This window comes from Euprymna scolopes, chromosome 6, assembly GCF_053919585.1.
Source record: "Euprymna scolopes isolate OS-2025 chromosome 6, ASM5391958v1, whole genome shotgun sequence".
NCBI lineage: Eukaryota > Metazoa > Mollusca > Cephalopoda > Sepiida > Sepiolidae > Euprymna > Euprymna scolopes.
The window spans coordinates 90079367-90098638 of NC_136487.1; positions in this window are offsets into that span (position 1 = coordinate 90079367).

Genomic DNA, 19272 nt, shown 5'->3' on the forward strand with positions numbered 1-19272 from the left:
ATATATATATATATATATATATATATATATATATATATATTACATAAATATTGGAAAAGGTCTACGCGAATTGATTAACCTTTAAGCATATTCATGTTTCGTCAAGACTATGAAGTTTGCTTGGTATCCTAACGAAAGATGAAAATGTTTAAACGTTGATCGATCCAGATAGACGCCGTATATATATATATATATATATATATATATATATATATATACACAGTCCTGGTCAAAATCATAAGACCACTTAAGAAAATAAGCGTTTACGCATAATATCGAATTTTTAATAAAAAAAAATGGTTGAAACCATTGCCAAAAGGGAAAGTATGATGGAAAAAAATGAAATCTGCTTCATTCGAAACCTTCATCCTGATCTAATAATTATTTTTTTAAAAAACAAACATTTTCACCTGGTCAAAATGATAAGACCACTTTAATAAAATCGACTAGTTTTGAAAAAATGAATACGAAAAGTTTTCTATGTTACTAAAAGCAACTTGTTAGTGGATAAAAAGCATCTTACTAAAAGGGAAAACATTACCAGAGTTTGCGAGAGGAAGGATCTTTGAGCTTAATAGGGGTGGACTCTCCTATAGATCCATTGCAAACGAAGTGAATCGTAGCAAAACGGTCATCACAAATTTTTTAAGAAATCCAGATCAATATGGGCACAAAAAGAGTCCAGGTCGACCAAAAATAATAACCCCATCACTGGATCGCCGTATCAGAAGAAGTTTAAAAAAAACTCCAGTATGAGTTCAAGTCGATTGAAAAGCCAAACAGCAGCAGAATGTAGTCCTAAAACTATCAGAAGGCATCTGAAAATAAAGGGTTTCAATCATTTAAAGCGACTGTAGAAACCACGTCTTCTTGAACAGCACAAAACTAACCGACGTAAATATACCGCCAAATACCAGACTTGGGATGAAGAGAAGTGGGAAAATGTAATTTTCTCCGATGAGAAAAAGTTTAATCTAGATGGTCCAGATGGATTTCAACACTATTGGCATAATAAAAATTTGCCCAAAGAGACTTTTTCAACTCGGCATAGTGGAGGAGGGTCTTTAATGATCTGGGGTGCTTTCTCGTCAGCTGGGATCCTAAAGTTGCAAGTAGTAAAAGGCCGGCAATCTTCATTGAAGTACATTTCAATGCTTGAAAATGCTTCTATCAGGACTGAAAGTCCACGTCTGTGTGGAAGAAATTAGATTTTCCAGCAAGACAATGCTGCGATACACACTTCTCAACAAGCACGAGAATACTTTTCTTCAAATAATATAGAATTGTTAGATCATCCAGCATGTTCTCCGGACCTCAATCCCATTGAAAATCTTTGGGGATGGATGGCAAAAGAAGTGTTCAAGGATGGAACCCAGTATGATTCGATAAAGGAACTTTCTGATTCAGTTTTCAGTACATGGGATAAAATTCCTTCGCAACTGATAAAAAACTTAGTCGCAAGCATGCCGAAGAGAATTTTTTAAGTAATTCGTAATAATGGAGTATTCCTAAATACTGAGACTCTTTTTAGTAATTTATGATTGCCTTTTGTTAGATAAATTATCAGTGGTCCTATCATTTTGTACTAGGTGAAAATGTTTGTTTTTTTTAAATATAATTATTAGATCAGGGTTAAGGTTTCGAATGAAGCAGATTTCATTTTTTTCCCCCCATCATATTTTCTCTTTTGGCAATGGTTTCAACCATTTGTTTGATTAAAAATTCGATAATATGCGTAAACGCTTACTTTCTTAAGTGGTCTTATGATTTTTACCATGACATATATATATATATATATATATATATATATATATATATATATATATATATATATGGAACTAGTTGGGAGATCCGACGTTGCCCGGGATTGAATGATGATCAACGAATATTCCACGCTCTATATTTGTATTGTCACCAAAATCCGTGAAATTGCCCGAGAGGAAGCTTCACATGCCTCTATGCAGTAACTTAGTCCAAAATATATGTTATTCTACATTGCACTCTAGAGAACCTAAAATTATTTTATATAAACTTTTTTCCAGTTAACGAAAAAAGCATTAAGAAATTTACGTACGGGGGTTGAACCATGCAACCCACGTCATGCATAAAAAAAATACGTAAATTTTTAAGTCTTATAAAATTCTTTGCATTAATGAAAAAAAAAAAGAAATTTGCGTGCGGAAGTTGAATCCACAGACTAAGTAATGCAAGAAAAACAAAAAAAAAACACGCTATCAACTTACCCACAGTAGAATTTTCATGGCCCGTTGTTTTATCATTGTTGCTAAGCGACACATGGAAAAAATGGCTTTATCGATGATAGATAAATTAAAATAACGGTTTCGATTATTGATTATCGGTAATTATCGGTGGTATTCTGACACAAAACTCAACTAAGATCACTCCCAGACTTATACACTAAAGTTCTGTAAATTTTAAAGAAAATCTGGTCAGTCGTTTCGGAGTCTATAGGGAACGAACTCACATACACACAGAGACAAAGTTGCATTTATATAATTGTAGATATTGATAAAAATTCTGTGTTGCTCTTGACATATCAAAGGCCTTCGACAAGGTATGGCATAAGGGTCTACTTCACAAGATTTCCAGCTACGGTATAACTGGAAATGTTTTCTCAATCATTAAATCATTTTTCTCCGATAGGCTCATAAGAGTAGTGGTCGATGGACAAAAATCGGAGGCCTAGAATATAAATGCTGGAGTCCATCAGGGGTCAATCCTGGGCCCAACTCTCTTCCTGATCTACATCAATGACCTCCCTAAACACATACTTAAATCATTCGTTGACATCTCTGTTGATGACACGACCATCTATGGAAACACATCAAAGGCTGTAAATAACAAAGTTCTCTCTGATTCTCTCTCCTCTGATCTCGAGCGCGTGGTTCAGTGATGAAGACGTGGCTGGTTACCTTTAATGCATCCAAAACCCAACTCCTATCCTTACATCATCAACGCTCTGATCCCCATCTCGCATCAATTGGGATGGATTGCTCTCGTCTGGGTGAGGCCCCGTGTTTTGACAAACTTCTGGGTTTGACCTTTACTCCTGATCTGAAATGGAACACGTACATCAAGTCTGTTGCCAAGGTCGCTGGAACGATGGTGGGATCCTTCTACCGCTCCAGAAGATATCTCACTACTGATGCAATTCTCTATCTATATAAAAGCCAAGTACATCCAAGGATGGAATAATGTTGCCATATCTGGGCAGGAACTGCTAAAAACAGCCTATCCTGCCTTGACAGAGTACAAAATAGACTTCGTGGCTTAGTGGGGATGCCCTTTTTTCTACCCTGCAACCTCTCTCCCACAGAAGAGACGTTGCGAGCCTATCCTTGTTTTATCGTTATTTCCATGGCAGGTGCTCGTCTGAACTCCAATCTCTGGTCCCCCCTCGCCAATCTTTCACGAAAAACACCCGTCTAGCTGAATCCACTGTGAAAAATTTCCCCCACTCTTTATCTGTGCCTAAATCAAAACGTAGATTCCATGAACAAAGCTTCTTTCTTAGAACTGCACACCTGTGGAACTCTGTTCCGTCTGCCTGCTTCCCACCGGACTACAACTTGGATATCTTCAAGTCCAACGTTAACAAATTCCTCATGAACCGCCCGCTTAAGTAAACACTTCATCAAATCTCCACACTAACGTAATGTACTTGCAATAACCTTATCCCTGAGTGGCTTCCGGGCCTTGATAAGTGGTGATCACTGTGTAAAAAAAAAGGGTTTAGTAATCGACTTATTCGTACAGCGAACAAATTTTCGTGTATGTATGTATTTCGGTTCTTTAAAAAATGAATGCCGGAATCTATATGAATGTGTTGACGAATTTGCGTCGTTCTTTGTATCTCGGAGTTTGCTGTTGAAAATTTAATGGGCAAACAAAGGAATCTTATGCGAAATGATAAAACTCACAGTTTGTTTCTATTCTAAATATCCCAAGCTATTTAAAAAACAAAAATTGAAATATATATTAACGCATCATATTCATACATATATACATACATATATATATATACACACACACACACACACACACACACACACATATATATATATATATATATATATATATATATATATGTGTGTGTGTGTGTGTGTGTGTGTGTGTGTGTGTGTGTGCTAAAAAGTTACATTTTCTGTCTGAGGAACCCGTCGAACAAATTCAATGGGGCGAAATTCAAACAAATGGAACTTGGCAGACATGTCGACTTAAGTGCTCTTGTACGCATGCGCAAATATACATTGATACATTAAAAGTAAATTTTAAACTATTTCTTATCCATCTAACAATAGCTCAAACGATAACGACTAAAGTTGGGGCGCTATACGCGTTGGTTTCAACTTTAGCTGAAAGTACCCAAGTCATTTTTTTTTTTTTTTTACTTTTGAAATCTCTAGTATATATTGGGTACAATATAATAACCAGAAGAAAACTGGCTCTACAATAGTAAATACAGAATCTGCATGAATTAAGATATATTTAAACTTATTTTACAACAGGCAACATCGAGCCGCGTGTTATTTATATGATGAACTCTCCCGTCGATTTCAACGTATGAGCTTTCGCCACAACAATTAAGTTGCTCGGAAATTTGCACAGATGATTTGTTTGGCCTCTCAAAATCTTGACTAATAACAAAGAGGAGACTAACAGGATGATACTTGGTTGGGTCAAACCTGCCACCAGTATTGTTTTAAGATAGGAACAATAGAGGACTCTTTCCAAGAAGAAGAAAATAATTTTAATGAACAAAGATGGAATAATCTTGAGATGATATTAGAAAGTTAAGGAGCACACAGCGTTTGAGAAGGACAGAAGCTATTGAATCAGGACCAGAAAAATAGAGTGGTTAACATCAGAAAGGATCCTTCTGAACAATGTTTTTAGTGATAATTGTAGGATCAAGAGACTTATCAGTTTTTGAAAGAAAAATTAGAACGAACAGTACCAGAAAAATAAATTAAAGAATTGTCGGCAAAACTTGAGCAAAGAGATGAGCATTATCCTTAGAAGATAAAATAACCTGAAGATCATTAAATAAAGAAGAACTAGCAGACTTGTCACTATTAACCTCACTATTATAGATTCTCATAAAAATGATGAGAGCCAACTTTTTTAGATTAAATAGAGTCACGAATCCTTTGTGTATGGCTAGACATAGTTTTAGAAACTGCTCACTTACATGCATTGCTAGCTCTTTTGTGGGGGTGTCTAGAAATCTCAGAACCACCCTGACGATATTGATTAAAGTAATGATTACAATAGAACATAAAAGAAAAACAAGGTGAGTTTGGATTTAAATTTTCTTATAATAATTATATATATATATATATATATATATATATATATATATATATATATATATATATATATACTAGCAAAAGTACCCGTCGTTGACTGGGTTCAAAAACAGCCTACAAAAAATGGACTCTGATTTATGAAAGTATGATAGGTTATGAAAAGGAAGGGTTGTAAAGAGATAGCTTCGAATTTGGGAGTATCAAAACCAAAGCAAAATATGATGAAAGTAAAAATAAAATAGATAACCCCCATAATTTACTATGCAATACCTGTTCACACTGAAAAAGTTTCTGTGGATCTATATTAAAAAACCTTGTTAAACTTTGTGACATATAGTGACCAGACACACACACACACATACACACACAGACATTCAGCTTTATATTATAGATATATATATACAAGTGACCCCCCCCCCAAAAAAAAAGCTAAATGGATGCCATCTAGAACATATGCTGTAGAACGGAGAAAAAAAGGCCAAAAACCCTAGTGTTTTGATGTGATGTTTTGAATATAATAAACTAGTTATGACCAAAGTTTCATTTCATTCGGACAAAACACTAAGAAACGGGGCCTAATTAGAGTTGGGGCCCGTTTTATTGGGTCACCCTATATATATATATATATATATATATATATATATATATATATATATATATATATTGTTTCATGTAGTGAAACACATAATATTAAAAGTAATATAATATATACTAATGGGAAGATTAAGTATGTAATGGAATTTTTGAACGAGCAAATTGTGAATGTTTTGGATTGGCCTTCTCAAAGGCCGGACCTAAACCGGTAACAGATTACAGTCCACAATAAATCATTGTCTTTGCTTTATTAGCGTAGGCGTAAAATACGCTTAAATATAATATTTTAATTTGTCCAGATATCGTATGTATTATCGTGATTTCAAAAGTAAATAAAAAGTATTTGAGTGCCATCAGCTAGAATCGAAACCGAAACTGTCGTATTCAAAGCTGTTGAAGTTACCACTGTAGCAATGTTATACGCATATGTACTGATTAAAAATTAAAAATAAACTAAGATTAATGTACAAAATGTATAATGATTTTTTTTTAATTCTGGCCCCATTTTACCCATTTTTGACCCTTTAAAACTATTTTAATCTGCTAAAGACCCATAAAAGAACGATCCATAAAAAATCCAATTATTTTAGGCCCCTATCACCGCTCTGCATCTTTTAGTTTCGGAGGAGATAGAGTTTGAAAATATGGAGATAGATAGACAGATAAACAGACATATAGCTACATAGCATATTAGTTTTTGTATATATTTACTTCGACAGTACAGAATATGTGAGTAGAGCTTGTAGTAATATGAAAATATATGTCTAATTTGCTTAAAAATATATGTTCATATATAAATATATGTGTGTGTGTGTGTGTGTGTGTGTGTGTGTGTGTGTGTGTGTGCACTAGCGGCCAAAAATCTGAGAGAGTTTAGTATTTTTTTTTTTCAATTTCTCCAGAACATTCGAGGGGGGGGGTACAACTAAACTGACACACATTTAACATTACACTTCATTATAAAGGCTAGAAAAAAGTTATGAGCATTTCAATTTTTTTAATTAAAGTGGACAATGCCGTGGGACAAAGCAAATAAATTTAAAAATAATAACATTGAAACATCAAAATACTAAAATTGGTGGACATACATTTAATATCTAGTAGACAGGCCTTTATTTTCTATAACCGCAGTGCACCTTCTACTGTAAGATTGAATGAGATGGCGACATTCATCACGTGAAACTTTCGCCTCTTCTTCTTTAAGTTTTAGACACAAATCTTCTATATTGATAGAGTTCCTTGCACTCACACGGTTCCCCAAAGTAGACCATAGGTTTTCAATGGGGTTTTCAATGGGGTTTAGGTCCGGACTTTGAGGAGGCCAATCCAAAAATTCACATTTTGCTCGTTCAAAAATCCCATTACATGCTTAGCCTTGTGGCAGGGGGTGTTATCCTGCATGAAAATAGGTTTTTCACACTCAGAATTTCGAAGTATTGGGATGACATGATCTCTTAACAAATTCTTGTATATTGTTCCATTAACTCTGATGTTTAGACGGACCAGCTCAGTCGTTCTTTCCCAAGAAAGCATTCCAAATACCATTACATTACCCTCACCAAACTTCACCGTTTTCTTCGTACATTTTTTTATTAAATCTTTCGCCAACAAACCTCCTTATAAATTTCTTCCCGTCACATCCATAACATTAAACTTACTTTCATCAGAAAAATTACATTTCGCCACTCACATGCTGTTGAGCAAAGCTTAATCTGAGTTTCTTGATCTTGTTTATCAACGGTTTCTTAGCTGGTTATCTCGCAAACAGACCAATTTCATTCAGGCGTCTTGAAACTGTTTTACGAGACGCTTTCATGTCATGATAGGCATGTAGTTCGCGAGAAATGCTGACAGCTGTCTGAAACCTATCGGTCAGTGCCATCTTCTTAATCAATCGATCTTGTCTAGGAGAAGTTATTCGAGGTCTGCCATTTTTCTTCGGTGGTAGAATTTCCCCAGTATTCTTGAAATCCTTCTCCCAGCGGTACTTTTCAACAGCTTCAAGTCATCAGCTATCTTCCGTATTGAATGGTTTTCCACGTGAAGTTAAATTTTTTGACGGAAGCATCAATTTTAGGTGTCATAATGATAGTGGAACCGGCTACAAAGTGATGTAATCTACTTATTCGTCATTTTCGTACTTAGAAAAGTGGGAAAACAGACTAAATAGTCCACAATAAATTATTTTCTTTGCTTTGTCCCACGGTTTTGGCCTCTTTAATTAAAAAAAGATTCAAATGCTCATAACTTTTTTCTGTCCTTTATAACGAAATGTAATTAATACAGTGTATCAACATAAGAGATATGTTAAAATGTGTGTAAGTTTAGTTGTAATCCCCCCCCCGAATGTTCTGGAGAAATTGAAAAAAAAACTAAACTGTCCCAGATTTTTGGCCGCTAGTGTATGTATAAATATTGCGTGTGCTTCATTTGTAAGAAACACATAAGAGAAGTCTGACAAACTCGAATAAATGAACAGAAAAAGAATGGAAGACATAACTAACATGGAGGGCCGAAAGAGTGATAGGAAAATACAGAAAAAGTGAAGAATATAGAGAGGGAGAGAAGGACAGAGAGGATCTCATCTTGATGCTAGAAATTCTTTTTTTCTTGTCTTCTGAAAACGAGGAAATTTGATAGCGCCACGTAGAAAGAAGAGAAACAAAAAAAAATCAGTCGAGAAGTGGTAACTTAGAAAAACGACTGCGGAAGATGAATGGGTGGAGGGCAACGGATGAAGTAAGATAGTGTAGGGGTATAACCTACCTACACAACAGAAAAGAGGTGATTCGAAAAAAACATTTTATACACACATGTACATATATATGCACATAAATACATATATAATACACACACACACATACACACACACACACACACACACACACATATATATATATATATATATATATATATATATATATATATATATATATATATATATATATCAAAGGAAATAAGCTACACATGAGCGTCCATGTTTTGTTCCAACCGGAAATAATCATGATAAAGTGCGCAAGTGTCATTCGGTCGATATACTTTGTGTGAACTGACTTTGCACGTAAATGCAAAAATTGAACATTACGGAAAGGTCAATATATCAACTTTTCACATGGTTTCAACGTTATTTTTGTACCAAATAATACATATTGTGCAAAGGTTGGCTCGAAATATTAAAATTTAAATTATAACACCTATGGTTTTATATGCTTTTATGTTTTCTCTGGTTTTTTTTTGTTTTTTTTTTATTTTTTGTTGTTTTGTTTTTTGTCAAATGCGAATAAGTAAATTATTATGTTTTTGCCAATTAAGACACACACACACACACACACACATATATATATATATATAAATATATATATATATAAATATATATATATATATATATATATATATATACTTAAAAAGCGTATAGTTTTCGATCGTAGGTTTTATGAGAGTTAATACAAATTATTTTATTTAAAATTCATATATTACGGTGTCTGTTCGATGGACCCAAGTTTTATCGATCAAGTTATATTGAATTTCAGGTTAACTTCAGTTGACCAAATCAGATCATTTCGCCAAAACACTTTTAGGGCCAAAACATCAGAGAGAAAAAACGGTACAAGCAAATATCACCGGTTTCGATGTTGTTCCCTTTTTAAATACGTCATATCTTTGTGAAGAACAGTTTGGTTGTATTATTTGTTTAAGAGGGCAGTCGTTTGCATGTTTTCTTTTATTTATTTACAAAGGGTTTTTAATATTGCTTATTGTGTTTTTAGGCGTGTTGTCTGTCGCGTAGGTTTGCTTAGAAAATGTTTAGATTCTAGGGTGTGATTGCAGATACATTCACGTGATATCGTTTATGAGGGGATACAAAACACGTACACAGGCTAAGCGTAAACTGGTGATTTGTTTCCCTCCCGTTTTTGTTTTTTGTTTTTTCTTGTTTATTTTAGTCGCTGCCTTGTTTAATAATCCTGTCAAACAAATATTTAGGCAGATAGAAGAATGTATTCATATAATGTTGATCACTTTTATTCCCATATTAAGAAATAATTTTTGATGACCTACCGCCTATTTCAATATAATATTATGTAACGTTAGACACGTTACACACGTTACATGTAGAATTCGTCACAAACATGAAACAAAGACAGGGGACGAATTCGACATACACTTTTTGTGTAAAACAACAGACATTTATTTATTTACAGGTACTTTCCGGAATAAAACCTTGTCTCTTGTGCAAAGGTTCTCTTGCACTCCAAAGTGCTTTAAAAAATATGTCGTGTCGAACACGGGGTACTTTCATCTTGTCCGGCCATATTAAGCATCTTTTCCTGTCGCTCTCGGGCAACCTCTGTTACACGTCTACCTCTATCTTCTCTGAACGCAAAGGTCCACGGTTTTCTCTATTTATAATCTTTTTCCCCCTTATTCCTCTCCGTGACACTTCGCACACAGGCTCGTTAATTTTCATACGCTGGCTGTTGCTGCTGGTGCCATACGCCCGTTCGCGCAATGTTACATGAAATGGAAAATCTGGTACAAATTCAGGTATTAATTTAAAAAGGGCACTTTGTTAAAAGATGTGGCTTTGTTTAAAACAACTGAACGTGTCTAAATCACGTCCTTCTTGTGAGAAGTTGTAGTTAGTTCAGGTAGAGTGAAAAATCCATTTTATATGATATTCTGCTTGTCCCTTCCTAAGTCCGTATTTTGAAAAGCGCCGAAGAAAACTTTTGGATACCAAACTGCTTCAAAAATGCTAAATTAGCAAAGTTTGGCTTTAAAAAGGCCAATCTGCCAACCTCGAATAAGAATATATTTGATATATACTTCTTTTGTAATATCAGTATTTTAATTATAATATATGATCATTGTTGTGATAGTATGAGAAAGGTTAACCGTTTTATAAAATATATTCCATTGTATTTTATTTTCTGTATGTTTAGACTCATTTTCATGGAAATGTTAATAAATTCATTTTCATAGAAATATTAATAAATTCATTTTCATAGAAATGTTAATAAACTCATTTTCATGGAAATGTTTATAAATTCATTTCCATAGAAATATTAATAAATTCATTTTCATAGAAATGTTAATAAATTCATTTTCATGGAAATGTTAATAAATTCATTTTCATGGAAATGTTAATAAATTCATTTTCATAGAAATATTAATAAATTCATTTTCATAGAAATGTTAATAAGTTCATTTTCATGGAAATGTTAATAAATTCATTTTCATAGAAATATTAATAAATTCATTTTCATAGAAATGTTAATAAATTCATTTTCATAGAAATGTTAATAAATTCATTTTCATAGAAATATTAATAAATTCATTTTCATAGAAATGTTAATAAATTCATTTTCATGGAAATGTTAATAAATTCATTTTCATGGAAATATTAATAAATTCATTTTCATAGAAATGTTAATAAATTCATTTTCATAGAAATGTTAATAAATTCATTTTCATAGAAATGTTAATAAATTCATTTTCATAGAAATATTAATAAATTCATTTTCATAGAAATGTTAATAAATTCATTTTCATAGAAATATTAATAAATTCATTTTCATAGAAATATTAATAAATTCATTTTCATAGAAATATTAATAAATTCATTTTCATGGAAATGTTAATAAATTCATTTTCATAGAAATGTTAATAAATTCATTTTCATAGAAATGTTAATAAACTCATTTTCATAGAAATGTTAATAAACTCATTTTCATAGAAATGTTAATAAATTCATTTTCATAGAAATGTTAATAAACTCATTTTCATAGAAATGTTAATAAACTCATTTTCATAGAAATGTTAATAAATTCATTTTCATAGAAATGTTAATAAATTCATTTTCATAGAAATATTAATAAATTCATTTTCATAGAAATGTTAATAAACTCATTTTCATAGAAATGTTAATAAATTCATTTTCATAGAAATGTTAATAAATTCATTTTCATAGAAATATTAATAAATTCATTTTCATAGAAATGTTAATAAATTCATTTTCATAGAAATATTAATAAATTCATTTTCATAGAAATGTTAATAAACTCATTTTCATAGAAATGTTAATAAATTCATTTTCATAGAAATGTTAATAAATTCATTTTCATAGAAATATTAATAAATTCATTTTCATAGAAATGTTAATAAACTCATTTTCATAGAAATGTTAATAAATTCATTTTCATAGAAATATTAATAAATTCATTTTCATAGAAATATTAATAAATTCATTTTCATAGAAATATTAATAAATTCATTTTCATGGAAATGTTAATAAATTCATTTTCATGGAAATGTTAATAAATTCATTTTCATGGAAATATTAATAAATTCATTTTCATAGAAATGTTAATAAATTCATTTTCATAGAAATGTTAATAAATTCATTTTCATAGAAATGTTAATAAATTCATTTTCATAGAAATGTTAATAAACTCATTTTCATAGAAATGTTAATAAATTCATTTTCATAGAAATATTAATAAATTCATTTTCATAGAAATGTTAATAAATTCATTTTCATAGAAATGTTAATAAACTCATTTTCATAGAAATGTTAATAAACTCATTTTCATAGAAATGTTAATAAATTCATTTTCATAGAAATGTTAATAAATTCATTTTCATAGAAATGTTAATAAACTCATTTTCATAGAAATGTTAATAAATTCATTTTCATAGAAATGTTAATAAATTCATTTTCATAGAAATATTAATAAATTCATTTTCATAGAAATGTTAATAAACTCATTTTCATAGAAATGTTAATAAATTCATTTTCATAGAAATGTTAATAAATTCATTTTCATAGAAATATTAATAAATTCATTTTCATAGAAATGTTAATAAATTCATTTTCATAGAAATGTTAATAAATTCATTTTCATAGAAATATTAATAAATTCATTTTCATAGAAATATTAATAAATTCATTTTCATAGAAATATTAATAAATTCATTTTCATGGAAATGTTAATAAATTCATTTTCATGGAAATGTTAATAAATTCATTTTCATGGAAATATTAATAAATTCATTTTCATAGAAATGTTAATAAATTAATTTTCATAGAAATGTTAATAAATTCATTTTCATAGAAATGTTAATAAATTCATTTTCATAGAAATGTTAATAAACTCATTTTCATAGAAATGTTAATAAATTCATTTTCATAGAAATATTAATAAATTCATTTTCATAGAAATGTTAATAAATTCATTTTCATAGAAATGTTAATAAACTCATTTTCATAGAAATGTTAATAAACTCATTTTCATAGAAATGTTAATAAATTCATTTTCATAGAAATGTTAATAAATTCATTTTCATAGAAATGTTAATAAACTCATTTTCATAGAAATGTTAATAAATTCATTTTCATAGAAATGTTAATAAATTCATTTTCATAGAAATATTAATAAATTCATTTTCATAGAAATGTTAATAAATTCATTTTCATGGAAATGTTAATAAATTCATTTTCATAGAAATATTAATAAATTCATTTTCATAGAAATGTTAATAAATTCATTTTCATAGAAATGTTAATAAATTCATTTTCATAGAAATATTAATAAATTCATTTTCATAGAAATGTTAATAAATTCATTTTCATGGAAATGTTAATAAATTCATTTTCATGGAATATTAATAAATTCATTTTCATAGAAATGTTAATAAATTCTATTTTCATAGAAATGTTAATAAATTCATTTTCATAGAAATGTTAATAAATTCATTTTCATGGAAATGTTAATAAATTCATTTTCATAGAAATATTAATAAATTCATTTTCATAGAAATATTAATAAATTCATTTTCATAGAAATGTTAATAAATTCATTTTCATAGAAATGTTAATAAATTCATTTTCATAGAAATGTTAATAAATTCATTTTCATAGAAATGTTAATAAATTCATTTTCATAGAAATGTTAATAAATTCATTTTCATAGAAATGTTAATAAATTCATTTTCATAGAAATATTAATAAATTCATTTTCATAGAAATGTTAATAAACTCATTTTCATGGAAATGTTAATAAATTAATTTTCATAGAAATATTAATAAATTCATGTTCATAGAAATGTTAATAAATTCATTTTCATGGAAATGTTAATAAATTCATTTTCATAGAAATATTAATAAATTCATTTCCATAGAAATGTTAATAAACTCATTTTCATAGAAATGTTAATAAATTCATTTTCATAGAAATGTTAATAAATTCATTTTCATAGAAATGTTAATAAATTCATTTTCATAGAAATGTTAATAAATTCATAGAAATGTTAATAAATTCATTTTCATAGAAATGTTAATAAATTCATTTTCATAGAAAGCATTTTCACGGAAAAGTTAATAAATTATTTTTAATAGAAAGGTTATAATAGACTCATTTTCATAGAAATGTTAAATTATTCTCAGAGAAATGTTAATAAACTCATTTTCATAGAAATATTAACAAACTCATTTTTATAGAAATAATTATAAACTCATTTTCATAGAAATGCTAATGAACTATTTTACTAAAAATTTTAATAAACTTATTTTTGTAGAAACGCTAAGAAATTACTTTCATAGAAATATTAATGAACTAAAAAAAGAAATGTTTAAAACTATTTTCATAGAAATGTTAACAAAATATATTTAGAGAAATGTTAATAAACTCATATTCATAGACATTTTAATGCACTATCTTCATAAATATTTCAATAAATTTTCACAGAAATGTTAAGAAAACGATTTTCAAATAATTGTTAATAAACTCGTATTAATGGAAATATCAATAATCTATATTCATAGAAATTTAAATAAACTAATTTCATAGAAATTGTAATAAATTATTTGCATAGAAATGTTAACAAACTCATTTTTATAGAAATATTAATAGAATATTTTTCATATACATGTTAATAAACCCATTTTCATAGAATTTTTATTAAATTCTTTTTTACTGAAATATTAGTAAACTCATTTTCATTGAATTATTAATGAACTTATAGTTATAGAAATGTTAATGAACTTATTTAATTGAAATGTTAATAAGCTCATTTCCATAGAAAAGTTAATAAACTTATATTTGATTTTTCTTTCCGAAAATCTAATTTGTTCACTAAAATATACTTTACATTCCGTGGAATTTTCAGGGTTTCGACTAGTAATGAATAATTAGTGTACGTATCGTGTACTAAACATATATGAGCGATATCGGTCTTTAAGAAAATTTTAAAAATAAAATAAAATTTGGAAAAACTGTAATTAATTAATCTGTTTATTAGTATCATAGGTAAATAAGGAAGCAATGAAATAAATAAATGGTCTAGTTTTTTTTTTTTTTCAAAAAACATTTTTATTCGTACAATTGTTTTCAACCCATTATAAAAGAAAAACAAATTTTTCATAACTTGAAGATGTTTTCAAAAGACTACTTCAGTGGACCTTTATTCCCATCAGATTAAACACTCTGAAATAAGAACTCTTAACATCAAAATTATAATCTTTATTTTATATATTTATCCTTTTATATTTTAAAAGTAATCCCTTAAATAATTCCTCATATAGCTAAGTAATGAAAATTAATATTATATGACACTAAAAATATATATATAATTTCATAACATTATTCATAATCTCGTTCTTTGATTAAGAGCAGTCACCCAGAAAAAGTTTAAATAAAAAGAAAAAATGTATCAATAAAAATGTTTTAATGTATTTTTTTTTATTTTAGCCCTAGTAATATATAGACTATTCAGCTATTAACCAAACTTTGTATAAATTTAATGAATTGAAATATGTGTATGGTATTATTCTTTTATTATATATATATGTGTGTGTGTGTGTGTGTGTGTGTGTGTGTGTGTGTGTGTGTGTGTGTGTGTGTGTGTGTGTGTGTGTGTAACCAAGAATAGCGGACGTCGGAAGACGAGTCTGTTAAGCTACATGACGGAAAACATATTGAAAGGGTACGATGCACATACCGCAGTACATACCGCAGTAAAGAAAGGTATTCTGTATGTTTAATACCTATATAAGCATGAGTATATATGTGTGAACTTGTGTAGATAAACATGCGTACATATATGCATGTGTGTGTCTGTAAACAGAGAGAAGGCTAGAGAGAAAATAGTAAAAAAAATGTATATAAATGCATGCACACAGATATAAATATATATGTCTATATATATATGTGTGTGTGTGTGTGTGTGTTTGCGTGTGTGTGTGCGCGTGCGTACGTGTGTCTGTATCTGTTTTTGTGTCTGTGTCTGTGTCTGTGTGTCTGTGTGCCTGTATGTGTGTTTTACTGATTCGAACGTTAAATAGAAAAAAGTGAAGGGGGAGAAATTTCGAGACATTGGCATTCGTATTCCTGCTCGAAGGAATGTGCCCGTTATTTTGTTAACTGACGCCAAGATATAATCAGTGAGCAGCAAACCTCGAAGCACGGAGTAGAATTGCACTGCATTATCGCAGATGTGCCCATTAGAAACAAATCAGTCAAAAGAATCACGACATTTTACACTTTCAAAACTTCACAAAACACTTAGTACTTTTATTCCCTTGTTCACTGTTAGCAAATATTCAAAAGGGCTGTGTTTACACGCATTATTTATATTTGAGAAAAGGACTTCCTAATTTATTTATTGCTTGAATTTTCTGCTCACAGCTTTTCTTATTGTGATACTCACATGCATTCCAGTGACCACACTTTCATGATTTTTTCTGATTATCTTAGGTACATTTTTACAGACTGTTTCGTTCACATTTCGATCCAAGCATTCGTATCTCTTTTGTCTATGGACTCTTAAAAACCCAAAGCAGTTCTTTAAAAAATAAATCAGTTCTCCTTCAAAAAAAAAAAATACTTAGCGAGGCAGTTAAACAATCTCATCTCATCTCCGTCGTCCTTCAAGACACTTAACCACCGAATCTATACGACTTCTCCAGTTCTCTCGATCTTGCATGACAGTTTTCAGGTCCTGAACACTTGTCAATCCTGTGTCCTGTAGAAGGTTGTCAATGTAAGATATTCTTCTTCTACCACGGTTTTGGTGTTTCCTCTTCGCTGTGTCTCATGCAGTGACCGGCTACTCTCATCCTTCTTCTTCATCCTTCAGTTAAACAAAATTTGCAAGAAAAAAAAACATAGACTTCATTTACACTTCAGGATAGAAAATGTTATCTCTAAAAAGGGAAACCATCTTGTTTTATGAATTAAAGTCATGAAAACGTTGCCCAGGATAACTGCCAGGGGAGTTAATAGGTTAAAAGTTTAAAGAATCTATTAAAATGTCTTTATTAATATACAAATGATAATCTTTAAATAGGATATGGAATTTGGAGTTGTCTTGTGCTGGATTCAGTTTCTCGGTTTATGTGTTCTTTTCGCGTCCATATCCGGGTGTTTTCGTTATTCGCATCTTTTGTCATTCTTATGAATCTTCCGTGTAGTTGTTTCTCTTCCCATTTTTCTTTTCTCGCCTTATCCTTTGTCTGTTTTGTTGATTTTTTTTCAGTGTCTTTCGCTGCCATAATTATCCTTTCAGTGTTCTGCATTATGTATTTTCAAGTTTTTTTGTGTCATTCACGCAAATACAAACCAATCCTCTTCCGCCGCATTTCCTTTTCACGTAGAGTCAGTCAACATCGTCCTTTGAGTGTAGTGCATTGTGCATGGTCATTAGTCTCCTGGTCTTCTGATCAAGCTGTCTCAGTTCTTCTTTAGTTCACACAGTGAACGGTCCAGAGTATCTTACTGATGATACTGCCCATGTATTTATACCTTTTACTAGGTTTCTGCTATATAATTTAGTTCTCAGTGTTTTCTTTTTTTTTTTTTTGCTGTGGTATTCCTTTCCAAATCTCTTTTTCATTTCTGTTGCTTTGATAGCGTCTGCTTCTAGAACTCCCAAGTATTTATAGGCGTCTTGTTCACCTAGTGCTCAATCTCTGTTTGGTTGGGTAGTTCCATGCCTTTTGTCGTCTCCATTTTTCCTTTTCTTATGGCTAGTAGTGTGCATTTTCCATACAGAATTCCATTTGGATATCCTGGCTGAAAATCCCGGCAGTGTTTATTAGTTTCTCTAGTTCCTTTTCAGTCCTTGCAAAAAGTTTCAGATCGTCCATGCAGGTGGTTCATGTTTTCCTCTGTATCAGAGAACTTGTATTCGACTTGACATTGATATATTGTTCAGGGGCATTATAGCTATGATGAACAGTAGTGTTGATAGTGAATCTCCTTGGAAGATACCTCTTTGTATGTTAATTTCTGTTATGTGTTGTCCATCAGCTGTCAGTTCCAGTCTCCATGTTCTTATTGCACTTTCAATCACGTTGATGATCCTGCTTATTATTTTATACATTTTTAAGCATTCTATTATCCATGCTTGGGGATCCTGTCGTATGCTTTTTATAGTCGATCTATGCTATGGCTTAATTTTTTCTCCTCCTTTTTACCTCCTTCAGGATTCTTTAATCTATATATAGCAGATAATGTTCCTCTTTTTCCTTTTAGGCATCCTTTCTGTTCCTCGGGGAGAAGCCTACAATTATTCGGGGAGTGGTAGATTAGTTCCCGCGGTTGTGTTGTTCATTATTATTATTATTATTATTATTATTATTATTATTATTATTATCATTATTATCATTATTATCATTATTATTATTATTATTATTATTATTATTATTATTATCATCTTTCACACAGGTCATCAAAGATCTCTCCTTGAAACCGGCCTGTGGTGTTCCCTGGAAGCTGATTGACAACAAGTCTCCCCAGATTTCAAGCCTCCTCCACCTCTTTCGATAGTATTTGCAAATAAATTTGCATTATCGCATTTATTATTATTATTATTATTATTATTATTATTATTATTATTATTATTATTATTATTGTTGTTATTGTTGCTTTTTTGTTGTTGCTGTTGCTGTTGCTGTTGTTGTTGTTGTTGTTGTTGTTGTTGTTGTTGTTGTTTTCCATTAACTTCACAGTGCTGTGATGTTTTACGCCGTTTTTCCCTTCAACAGCGGACTCTTACACCAAAGCTAGTGAGGATAGTCAAAGAGTTAATTAGATGGAAAGCACCTGGCGTAGAATTTTGCTGAACCAAGCAGAACTGACTTCTTGAGTACAGTGATCTTGTATTTGATTCCTAAAGTGTTCGGTTGTTTTATAATATCATCAGGGATTAAGCCAAACACACCTATGATTATTGGATGGATGTTTTCTTATTCCATAATCTAGCATTCTCAACCCTCAGTTTCTGATAGTTTATCGTTTCTCATTCTTCTTTCTTGTTAAGTTGGTGTCGTTTGGGAAAGCCACATCAA